Source organism: Macrobrachium rosenbergii, chromosome 10 (genome assembly GCF_040412425.1).
Source record: "Macrobrachium rosenbergii isolate ZJJX-2024 chromosome 10, ASM4041242v1, whole genome shotgun sequence".
NCBI lineage: Eukaryota > Metazoa > Arthropoda > Malacostraca > Decapoda > Palaemonidae > Macrobrachium > Macrobrachium rosenbergii.
Genome location: NC_089750.1, coordinates 32,028,909 through 32,041,319, shown reverse-complemented (window position 1 = coordinate 32,041,319; position 12,411 = coordinate 32,028,909). Strand labels below are relative to the sequence as shown.

Sequence of the window (12,411 nt, the reverse complement as noted above, 5' to 3'; positions counted from 1 at the left end):
AACTCAGAAATTTCTTACTTGAACTGAAGCATACATTTCCATATTCAGTGCTTGTGCAATGCGACATTAAGGGAAAAGTCGAATTTTGTAATTGCGTATCTTATGATTACGCGCGCGCACGCACACACACACATTCTCAGTTTTAAGCCACAAATAACACCTTATATCGAATATATTTTACCTTGGAAATAACTTGCATTTCAAGGGGATTTTACAAATAAGATTTTCTACTGTGACTAGGAATCAAACCTATGCCTTTTTGAGCTGGAAGTAGGGTAAGTGACCATAACGACTTTAAATGACGAAGTTGATTTCGAATCGGCTGTACATTTGCCCTTTGGATTCAGGTTCTGTAATTAGAGTCGATATCTACCCATCACCATAATAGTTCAATACTATAGGTTTATTACACCTGGCTGTGTATTATAATTTGTCAGTTTTACTCATGACATACGACATTTTCATACTACACCACTGAGTATTTCTGGGTTATGACTTATCAAAATCCAGTTAAAGGAAGAAATTTTTGCTCATACTTTAATTAATTGTTATGATTATAACTAGGTTTTGCCATAAAAGCAATTATTAAATGTTTATATGATTGTATAGGTTGTTCTCTTGCATAGTAATATTTTGTTTTTTATTACACTGGATCGATTTTGATTCAGCATATTCTTACTGATAAGCATCATGAGTATTTAAATAGTCGTTTACCTTTCATGAGTAAATATTCCGCTTGCTCGTCCCTTTGTTTTAACTACTAATAATATTTATGGGATTTTTGTTTCAATTTTTTAATGTTCTTTTTTGTTTATTGAACTACTGTGGTGTTCCTATTTCTGAAACCGTCTTAAGCTGTTTTTCGTAAGCTCTTGCCGAGAGGCAGTGAAGAGAAGCGGGTTCCAGACACTTTTGAAGAATTCTCCACCCAATTTCAGTTAATTAAGCCTCGCTCTGACGCCCTCGACATTCGTGGGAGGCGCCTCGTCTTGAAAGCGCTGCTTACGCAAGTGTAGTGTTGTAGAGGTTGCCTTAGCACCCTTTCCCCGTCCCCCTTTCCCCATATGATGTCCTTGTCGTTTCTAGCCTTGAGGAAGTTCTGCTTCCTTCCCTTTAATTATTCTATTATGCAGATCCTTCATTGTCATCTCTGGGTTACGAATGGAACGTCTCCTTGGTACACCTTTTAGGTTGGTGACCTTCTTTACATAAGGTTTCTGCGGGTTACCTCTCTCTCTCTCTCTCTCTCTCTCTCTCTCTCTCTCTCTCTCTCTCTGCTATATATCGAGAGATCATGATGCCACAATCGCGAGAGGATAAACGGTTCGAATTCCGGGCGAAGCGATGCGCTCTAGCCATGTTTCGTTGAATCTTATTGTGCTTATGATTATTCGCATTGTGGATTAAGATGTTGTAGTTAGACAGTTTTGGTGAATGGTAGCCAGGGCGGAAAAGGACATGGGGTTAACAGCCTCGTCTCAAAAGTACTGGTGAGGAAGTCGGGAAGTTGAGAGGTATTGCATATGTTATATATTATATTGTACTGTATATATCTTATATTTTTTATAATATATATATATATATATATATATATATATATATATATATATATATATATATATATATATATTATATATACCTGTATATATATAAATATATATATCTGTGGGTATGTATGTATGCATATATATGTGTGTGTGTATATATACAGTATATATATACATATATATATATATATATATATATATATATATATATCATACATGTATGTGATTGTAGTTGATCATCATTATTTATTTTTCATCATTACAATCTCTCTTCTTTCTGATTATTTATGTAAGGGAAACTTGGTTATAAATGAAATGGACAGGTTGAATTTAGTTTTTGTTATTCTCGTACTTTCCAGTGATGTCGCTGTTGCATAAAGTTTTATGGTACTGTGTCAGAAAATTGGTTATGAATCCCATTGAGGTATCTGTTGCCAGGGTTCTTTGAATGGAAAAATATATTTAGGAAAGGATTGATTGAATAACGAAATTAGACATGATATTTATCTCCTTGTTAAAATTGATTCCTCTCAGTTTGTCATACCAGTGGTTGTAGTGTAACAAGAATATCAAGTGCATTAAATACAGCCTAGTTTGATTTTGATTTTTTTATTCAGTTCTCTAATGTAAAAACCACATCAGAAAAAAGTACATTTAATTTTCGACCTGACAAAAGATTAACCTAAAATCAACTAAGAACGAATGGTTTCATGTACTTAATTTAATGTTTATATAATTCCCTGATTATATTACCCAAAGGTTTGTATCTATGAAGGTAAGATGAGTCCATACGTAATTCCTTACTTTCCATTTAGTAATTATTTAAATTGTCCTTTCTTTCAAAAAATGATCAAATCACTACAAAGGTTTGTACATTTAAGTGAAGTGCTGTTGAAGAGGTCACAATCGTCCTACCTCCCTCCAGACAAGAAGGCGCCATCTAGTGAAGGTGACTCGAGAGGTATTGTTGAGCCAAACATGAACGCTTCTGGAACAGCCTCCATTTCTCTTGGACCAAAAGGCGATAAAGTCATTAAGAGGGAGCAGCCAAGGTGCTGGTCACCTTTGAATGAAAAATTTATGCGCGAGTTATCTGAGTAGCATTTGTGTTTGCTATCAGCCCCTTTTGGTTGCTCTTTAGTTTTGATCTAGGCAGCAGCCGTAGAGTCTTTTAGGTTTCCATTTTACTCGTGAACAAACCACATATGGCTAATCAGTTATAAAAATATTTTCATGCGAAAAGTTTGAAGGGTTTCGTAAATGTTTAGTAATTTTGCATAGATATATATGTGGATTTTTGTAAATTAAAATTTTTCCATTGCAAAGTTTAAAACTTTTCTGCTTCCTAATCCTGGACGAGATTTGTTCATTTAGTCATCTCCTCTCTCCTCCAAAGGTAAATAACAATCCATGTCGAAGAGCACATTTATTATTATATTCTTTTGTAATTCAGTCGTTGATGTAGTAACTTTCATGTAACCTGAGAAAGTTTCTTCTGTTGGTAAATTGAATGGTGGTGTGTTATGCCAATGTAAGTAATATGATTCCTAATTGAGGTTGTCGTCCATTTTGTGATGTGTAGACTGGTGGCTGTCAAATGCTTATATAATGTACCTGTTCTGCTTGTTTGTATGTGGGTAGACCTCAGTTATTGTGGTGTATTTTAAGGTAAGATCCTTGCCTTTTAATTATTTAGAAATGATTTTCTTTGCAAGCTCTGTCCAGAATCCATACTGTCATCATAGAAAAGGCTCTTCCTTTTAATTTCAGTTGAAAATGATATTCTTTGAGATTTATTCATTTTGCAGGTTAAATCTTTTTGTACAGTTCTAGAGTTAGTGTGTTTGTTGTACAGCAAGATTAGATTCCATCCTCGTAATGTGTAGGTGTGTTCTGTCTCGTAAATTTTAGTAAGTTTTATTTATGTAGTTGAGAACAAGTTGAATTCTTTACTTTATAAGCTTAAACAAGGTTTTTTTCTGGTCCAAAAGAATAACCTTTTCTTGATTAGAGTAAAATAAATTTCATTTGTTAGGTTTAGACAGGATTTTGTTATGGGACCTAGGCTAGGTAAGCTGGTTTTAAGCAAAGACTTTTGTTGTTATTTTGAATCCAAAAGCTTGGTTATTTAAAGATGAAATCCAATATTTTCTCTGCTTCAGATATTTTTTCTTTCAATATTAGCTAGTTTTTAAGCAAACTGAATTAAATTTATGTATCTTGGGCGTGGGCAGCTTTGGCAAGAATCAGCTAGAATTTTTGCCCTAGACGTGTCATATACAAATCAACTCTTTTTGTCTTAGGGTAGTATCCTATTCTTGTTTGTGTCTGCAACCCCATAGTTGATGCAGTAACTGGTATAGTAGGTTGTATATAACGCTGTAATGGAACAGGATGGAACCATTTTGCCTTTTTTTTATTTATTTATTTTTTTTTTTTTAGTATGGAATCTTCGTCGATTGTTATTAGAGAATGTGCTGTAATTAAAGTTTTCTGGTTGTTTATCTTTGAAAGTATCACTTTTATGGGATTGCTTTTTCGTGTTTAGTATTTGTGGGGTAACTGCAAAGTGCAGAGGTAGGGAAAAGAGTAGTGTTTGTGTCGTCAGGTATATTTTTGTGGCGGTTGAAAAATGATAAATATGATGGTTGAATTATTGTTTGGGTAACATGAAGTTTCGAAATAAAAGGAGTTACAGTAGTGAATGTATAAGGGAAAGGAATAGAAAAGAATGAGAGTGAAGAGTGAGAGCCTATATCAGTGCCAGGCTTGGTTGTGGAGAATACAAAATGGTGGTTGTGTTAGGTGATTTAGTTGCAAATGTAGGTGACAGGAATTGGTAAATATGGAGTGCTTGGAGCAAATGCAAATGGAGAGCCATGTGGAAACAGGAACGGGTTTGGATGCTGGAGATATTGGTAGCTGTTGTTTGCTAAATATGGGCTAGTAGAGAATGTCTTGGAGAACAAGTTGATGGATGAAATGTTGTGAAGATTGGTTTGAGGTATATCTGATCATTATTAGGTTGAAGATAAAGATACAAATTGGAGAGGAAAGAGTGAAAATGTGGTCATTCCAATATTTAAAACAAATTATTTGGATTAGAAGGATGGTAGAAGGGTATATAGAGAGAAAGTAGAGGAAATATGGGCTAGGGTTAAAGCAGTAGGTGATAAGTATGTAAAGTCACAGAAATGGATGGAGTAGATCAGGAGTATGTAGGATTCCATGATGGGCATCGTAAATACTGCAGAGAATGTTGGTGAGTATAAGAAGGTAGGAAGAAAGAGCAAACTCAGTCGATGGTAGGCTGAGGAAATTAATTGTTTGGTGACAAAAAAAAGAAGAAAGGGATGTTTTAGGTGCAAAGGCATAAAGAAAACTTCATGTAGAGGATGGATAAAGTAGTCAGGAAGAAAGTGAGATAGAAAAAAAGTATTGAGAATAAATGGGACAAGAGGAGCAAGAATTTATGGGAGAGCAAGTTGTTTCACAGAGAGTTAAATGTTAATCAACAAATGATTTTTGTAATAAAAGATGCAAATGAAGAGGTAAGCATTTGTTGAATATAGAATATAGAACGAGGCAGAGCTGAATAACACGATTATGGAAGGGGCTAGTGTTAATTTGAGAATGGTCGTGGAAGTGGCTTGAGGACATAAGTAGGGCATTTAAGGAGTTGAAGAATGTAAATACACGAGGAGTCGATGTGATTCCAGATAAGGTACTACGGTAGTGTGGTGATAGTGTGATTGTGTTTGACCAGGGTCCTGTCATTATATTTTGGTAGAATTTTGAATCAGAAAGTAACAGCTGATAGACGGATTGATTGGAGAAGATTGTTTTGGGTTTAGAAATGTTAGAGAGGGTGTGGTTCAAGGTTTTGTTATGAAAATTTTATTTGAGAAGTTAAGAAGTGAAGGGAAAAAGCTGTGTGGACTTAAAAAAAAAGGGTATGATAGAATCGATAGAGGATATATAGTATGGTTGAGATAGACTAAAGATTTTATGATCTGAGACAACTATAACTGTTTAATATCTTATGTAACTGGGTGGTGCACGAAGTCAGGAATAGGACATTGGGCATAGATGGAAGATTGAGTTAAGAAAATGAGTGGTGATTTTCGTAGATATAATTGTGCACAGCGAGAGCTCAGAGAAACTGTAGAAAATAGTGAAAGAGTTGCAAGTACTTAAGGTGAAAAAATTGCCAGTTAATATGGGAGGAGTAAAGTTAAAGGGCAAATGGAAACCGGGAGTTTTGAATGTTGATAATGTGAATGGAATAATGGAAGCAGTTGATTTGTATATGTATTTCACTTATATAGATTGAACAGATGATGTAAGGACCAGAGAAAAATTGAATCACAGTAGGATAGGATAATGTATGTAAATGAGTGAGAAGAGACTTAGAATATCTATAGAAGCCAAGATGGCGATACATGGAAGGATTGTGTAGCTAACTCTCCTTTATGAAAGTAGTAAAATGTTGGCATATGAAAGGATTGATCACTTTTATGTGATGGTTTGGTTATGCGGGAAGAATGGAGGATGATTGTTGGCGAAAGGAGTTTGCATTTTGGAAGTGTTAGTACGGAGGAGGAGTAAAGGACTTTGGAAGTGCTGGATAGATGGAGTAAAAGAGGTATTGGAATATCCACGAAGTGCGAGTGTGTGCAAGATAGATGTGAGTGGCACAGTGGGTGTAGGGAGTTCGGCGCATTGTGTAGGTGTATGAAATAGGTGATGCTGTGGAAGTTTTTTTTTTACACAGGGACTCATGCACGATTTAGCTGTTAAAATATGAATAAAGCAGTTACTGCTGTGATGATTTTTCTGTGGAACCTCATCCTGTTGTAGGAACAGCTGTTCCATAAGAGGGTGCGGCCCGAGAGAAAAAGAGCATGAGCATGCAGATTTTACCAAAAAAATAAAAGAAACCCGTGAGTAGTGACACATATGAAAGTAGGTAAATAAGGCACATTTTCATTCATTCATAAATGCCCATTTTCTGTCACAGTTGAAAAGGATGAATGGTTACATAAAATTCTGTGCTCATTATGGATGTATGTAGTTTTAGAGGGGCTGATTGTGACTCAGACCATAACTTAGTGATTGCCAGAGTCAAGATCATGTTGAAAATGAAAAGGAACGGTAGGGATGAAAAGAGAGAAAAATTTGACATTGATAAGCTCAAAGATGAGGCATGTGAGATGGAATACCAAATAGAAATTAGAAACAGATTTGATGTTTTACAACTGCGAAATGAAGACGAAGAAATAGGACTCCAGGAAAAATGTGGAGACATAGTAACAGAGTGTTAAGATCACACGTAACGAACATTGGTTTGATGAGGACTGTAGAAGAATGGCGGGCGAAAGGAAAAAAACAAGAATAGAATCCTTACAGAACAGGAATAATCAGGCCCTATAGAACTTCAGTGAGAATAAGTCAGCAGTAAGAATATAAACAGAAGAAAGAAGAGATGCATTAAATAAGGAACTGAATAACATGGACAGAAACATGAGAAATGGTAGGATAATAATGGAAGGTTATACGAATATCAGGAAAATAAAGAATGGATACCAGAATACCAATGGAAGTATTACAGTACAGGAGGACAAAGTACTGGAGACATGGAAAACATTTTCTGTGAGCTGTTAAATAGAGAACACCCAGTAAATCCTATGGAAGGGAGACATGTGGAGACACCAGATTTGAGAGTGGAGGAACCAACGCTGATAGATGTGAAAAATGCAATCAGTAGCCTGAAGAATAATAAGGTACCTGGTTTAGATAACATACCAGCAGGGCTCCGTAAGAATGGCGGCGAGATGTTACAGTCAAAGATCTTTGAACTTATAATAATGATCTAGAGAATGGAAGAGAAGCCAACGGCATGGGAAACGGACAAAATGATCCTGGTATATAAAAAGGGAGACAAGACAGACAGTGCTGATTATAGAGGGATGGCACTTCTGCTAACCTGCTGTAAGGGACTAGCCAAAATTATAAAAGGTCAATTAGAACCTTACATAGAGACAGCATTGGGCAAAAATCAATGTAGATTCAGAAAGATCAACAATTAACTAGATTTTTACTATTAAGACAGATAATGGAAAAATACTGGGAGTATAGTAGAGATATGTGGCAGATTTTTGTCGCCTTTAAACAAGCGTATAATAGCATCCATAGACCGTCGATGTGGAATATTATGAAGGAATTTGGTATACCAGAGAATCTTGTAAACTTGATAAAAGTATGCTGCAGGAACAGTAAGAGATGTGTACAGGTGGGAAGGAGAAAGATGGAGTTTTTTGAAATTAAAGCAAGTTTGAAACAGGAATGCCATCTGTCTCCAATGTTGTTTAATCTAGTTTTAGAGAAAATAATGCAGAGTATCGAGGAAGTTGAGGGTGGGGTCATCTTGGGAGATGCAAATGCCAAAGGTCCATGCATTTGTGGATGCTGTTGATATCTTAGTTACAAATGTACAAAATGTAGAACGTTTGTATATACCATTCAGAGAAACTGCTGCCAGAGTGGGACTAGAGATCAGTGAAAGTAAAACCAAAATGATAAGATTGTCAAGGAACAACCAACAACAACAGCAACAACAAAATATGGTAGATATCGAGAACTTGAGGGAATTCAAATATATAGGAAGTATGTGAACATCCAGAAATTAAATGGAGAGAGAGGTTCTGGCTTGAGTTACAGCAGGGAATAGATGCATTTTCAGTCTACAACATCTTTTAAAGAGAAGAAACGTCACAAGGTCTACCAAATTAAGATTTTTCAACACCATTATCAGGCCAGTAATACAGTACTGCATGGTTGAGACCTGGACGCTGACTAAACGTCAAGAACAGACTACTGGTTTTTTAAAACAACATTTTGCGTAGAATCACAGATCTTATTTACGATATAAATGAAGGTGTTTGGAGAAGAAAACACAACGAAGAAATAGGAGACTTAACCAGGCAACCGCTAATAACTGGTTACATAAAATCGCAGAGGATACGTTTGGCTGGACATGTGGCTAGAATGGAGGAGGGCAGAATGCCTAAAGTGGTTATGGAAGGATCAGTAGAAGGGAGAAGACCGGTGGGGAGATCGAGGCTGAGTTGGAAAGATGATAATGTGTTCAGAGATCTAAGAGAATTGGGAGTGGAGGATCCTGAGAATAACGAGGGAGATGCAGCACTCAATAGGTCATGGGTCACCAAGAGGCCCGAGAGTGAGTGAGTGCTTGTTATGGATAAAAAAAAACGTTTGATACCGAGAACCTCATGTTTAACTTGAGGCATGCACTTCAAAAGCGACTAGTACCACAAACCATCTGCCTGGCACTGCGTTATTGTGCAATTAACAGGAACCAAAACTCTTTTGTTTCCTACAACATTTGAAGACAAAACTGCGTAATGACCTACTTATAGTTCAATTTTAGTATTCCTTCCATGCAACATGTTTGTTACCAGATAATGAGTAGTTATTTTTGTTGTATATCAAGACGAGATTTGCGCATGATCTTTGTGGCGAAATTTATGATGCCTACCTGGAAATTCCTTGCTTTGTTCATGTTTTATTAGATTATATAAATTTTTTACGTTATTAACCTAACGGGTCATAATGGAGTTCCTCATTGGACGGGTTGGTATCGTTTTCGGCTAGCACTCTGCTGGGCCCGCGTTCGATTCTTAGACCGGCCAATGAAAAATTAGAGAAATTTACTGCTGGTGATAGAAATTCATTTCTCGTTATAATGTGGTTCGGATTCCACAATAAGCTGTAGGTCCCGTTGCTAGGTAACCAGTTGGTTGTTAGCCACGTAAAATAAATCTAATCCTTCGGGCCAGCCCTAGGAGAGCTATTAATCGGCTCAGTGGTCTGGTAGAACTAAGGTATACTTTTTTTTTTTTTTCACCGTAATGGAAATTTAGAAGAGTAGTGGACATTATTTGGATAAGCACCTGACTCGGAAATACTCCGTGTATTGTCCTTGACAGAAAATGTTACTAAGGCTTATATAACCCGAAGAAGGTACTTGCACTGTATCCAACCAAATGCATCCCATGAGTTTTGTTTTAAGAAGTTTCACTTTCATCCCTTACACATTTCTCTTATTTCCTTCCTGTTTTGCAGTATTCACCCAAGCAACATGAAAGGTAAGTGAAATGACGGGGATGGAAATGGAGGAGGCTGAAATTGATTTCCGTGTTATTCGTGAATGTAGGTTCAGCCATGGCGCCGTTGAATAAGGGTTTCATGAGATTCTGTCAGGGAATGGGATTATGAAGCCTCCTTCATTAGGTTATGCCAACACTGATGATATATCTGTTGCTGACTTTAGACTAAATAAGCTTTCCCTAGTCGAAATAAGTGGATTAGTTTCTCTTGTACATATATGCTGTGTAATCAGGAAGTTGTCCCGGAAGTCTAGTTGTTATTGTATATAATGATGAAGTAAATCTTATATTGTTATTTCTCTTTAGGGAAAGTTCATTATGAGATTAGTCCGTACATTCTCTGGCAGTAGATTGATCTTCCACGAGCTGATAGTAAAAGAACACCAAAGGTAGAACACAACAATTTGGAAAATTAATTTGAATGCGGAAATGAATGGATTGTTCTATAAAAAGCACACTGTATAAAGCTTAGGATTTTTTTCATGTCTGGTTAAAGATATTTCATTCTTAATGAAAGTTAGCAGTGGGAGCTGTTTTCCATTGGCACCTGCAAAGAGCTCTTCATTGTTGCAACATCAGCAGAATGTTTATGTGAAGTAGGGCACCTCAAGGAGTACGGTAAAAAAAACTTTATATGCATAATGTGCCTCAATACTTTCGTGTTCCTTGTTTGGTTTATAGATGAGGTAACTAAGAAACTCTTATATTATTGCTGGCCACGAGTTTCTCTGTTATTTTGTTACGTGATGAAAATTCCATCGACAAATTTCCAGTGCATCCTGACTACTTCCTTAGAGGCTACCAGCCATGAAGCAAACAACTGATGTCATGTGTTTCTGTTAAGAAGTTAGCACCTCAGTCATTCTCACACCCTTTAGTACAACACAATGCATTATACATATCATAAGTAAACGAGGAAATACTGGGTAAACATCATTTGGATAAGTGCTTGAAAGTAATCCATCCAAGTTCATCCCTTGAATCTTATTGTAGTGAAGGTAGTATTTTATTGGTATTTATAAAAATGGAAAGAACCTGGACATAGTTTGATTATGGCGTTAGCTTCTCTAATGATTAATAAATTATATTCTTTTCACGGAGGCAAGTTTTATGACATCATTTCAATATCATTAGACAAAAGGAAAACTACCAAAGTTGAAAGGTTAGGGGAAAGCAAGAATTTAGCAAAGAGGGATCCTTTTGGTTTCTCAAACTCAGTAGTTGCTAATAATATTAACATTATTTCAAGCAAAGGATAATTACGATAAACCTGAGACGAAAGGAGGATCCTTTACGGGGAATTCACTTGTTCTGACGGCGCTGCTGATTGTCGCTTTACGCTTTTCATCGGAAAGCGACTCCGTAAGTAACTGAACAGTTTTCTTTAGGAAGATTCCGAAGATCCTCTCGTCTGATGCTCACGTTTATTGCCATGTTGAAACGAAGAATCTGAGAGCCGGCTCAGACGCTGTGAACATTGTCGCCCTTCATCTCAGGTCTATGTGACAGGACATCGATGCATATATTCAACTTCAAAGGATTTGAAGTACAGTAGGTTACCGGGGAATCCCTTTCGGAAAGATTGGCAGCAATAATCACTTTCTAAGTTAAAAATGAAAAGAGACTACTCTCTGTTCCTGCTGTTAAGTGGACAAATACTTCTTATTTTGTTTGAGATGATATCTTATCTCAGAGAAAACTTTAAAGTTAGGTCGTTTCGTAGTTCTAAATCTAAAGGAAGTCTCTTTTGTGCACTTTGAGAGATAAACTCTTTCAATTCAAGATAGAGTTTTTAGCATTCCTGCTCGTTATCATGCAATGAGATTACTTGTTCTCTCTCTCTCTCTCTCTCTCTCTCTCTCTCTCTCTCTCTCTCTCTCTCTCTCTCTCTCTCTCTCTCTCTCAAACTTACCTAGATTTCTTTTTGTTGTCAAAGTCAACTTTGTTTTAGGTTCAGGCTACGCTGTTCACGGTTTGATATGTTTTCTGTCTTCAAGTTTGGACAGTTTTTTGCTTTATTTTAAGACTTGATGTTCTTTTCCTAACACTAGGACAGAAACATACTCCAAAATAGTCTTTCTCTCTAGATTGGAGAAAGTTTTATTTATTGAAAGGTAAATCATTTAATATTTTTCAGTCTCCAGAAGAAATTAAGATTATTCACTGACATCGTCTTTTAGAGTCGGGGTTGGCACAAGTCATCTCAGTCGAACTTCCATTCTTTTTATGGGGAAATCCCTCACTTGTCATATGTCCATCTATTGCACATACATGTAAAATACCCTTTTAGAAGTTTGAATAAAAACTCTTCTGAAGTTTAAGAAGTTTTGACGACATAGGTCCTGTTTTACCGGTTATCTTGAAGAAATATCCTGATTAGTTCTCTTCATTCCGTAAGCGAGACGTGTCTTTTGAATGCCAATAAAAAGTTCGTGCCTCCATGAATAAAAGTAGTATTCTCCTGATGTAAAGCGCCGTTTCCTCACTTGGCATGTAGCATTCAGTGCAAGTTCCCTTTTATCAATATGAGTTCCTTCATTTTCTCTGAATCATTTTTCAGTTTGGCAGCGACACAGCGCTGTGCTCATTGTAAAGACGCTTTTGATTTATAGACGTTATTTGTATATCCAGGTTGATTTATAGTGCATCAGAAGTCGTTCTTTCCTCCACGGTTA

General features: G+C 36.4%; 1 long non-coding RNA gene across 2 annotated transcripts in view; it reads left to right on the top strand.

Moving 5' to 3' along the window:
- LOC136842585 (uncharacterized) overlaps window positions 1-12,411 on the top strand; it is a 624,527-nt gene that overhangs the window by 554,563 nt on the left and 57,553 nt on the right. The gene's annotated exons all lie outside the window — the stretch shown is intronic.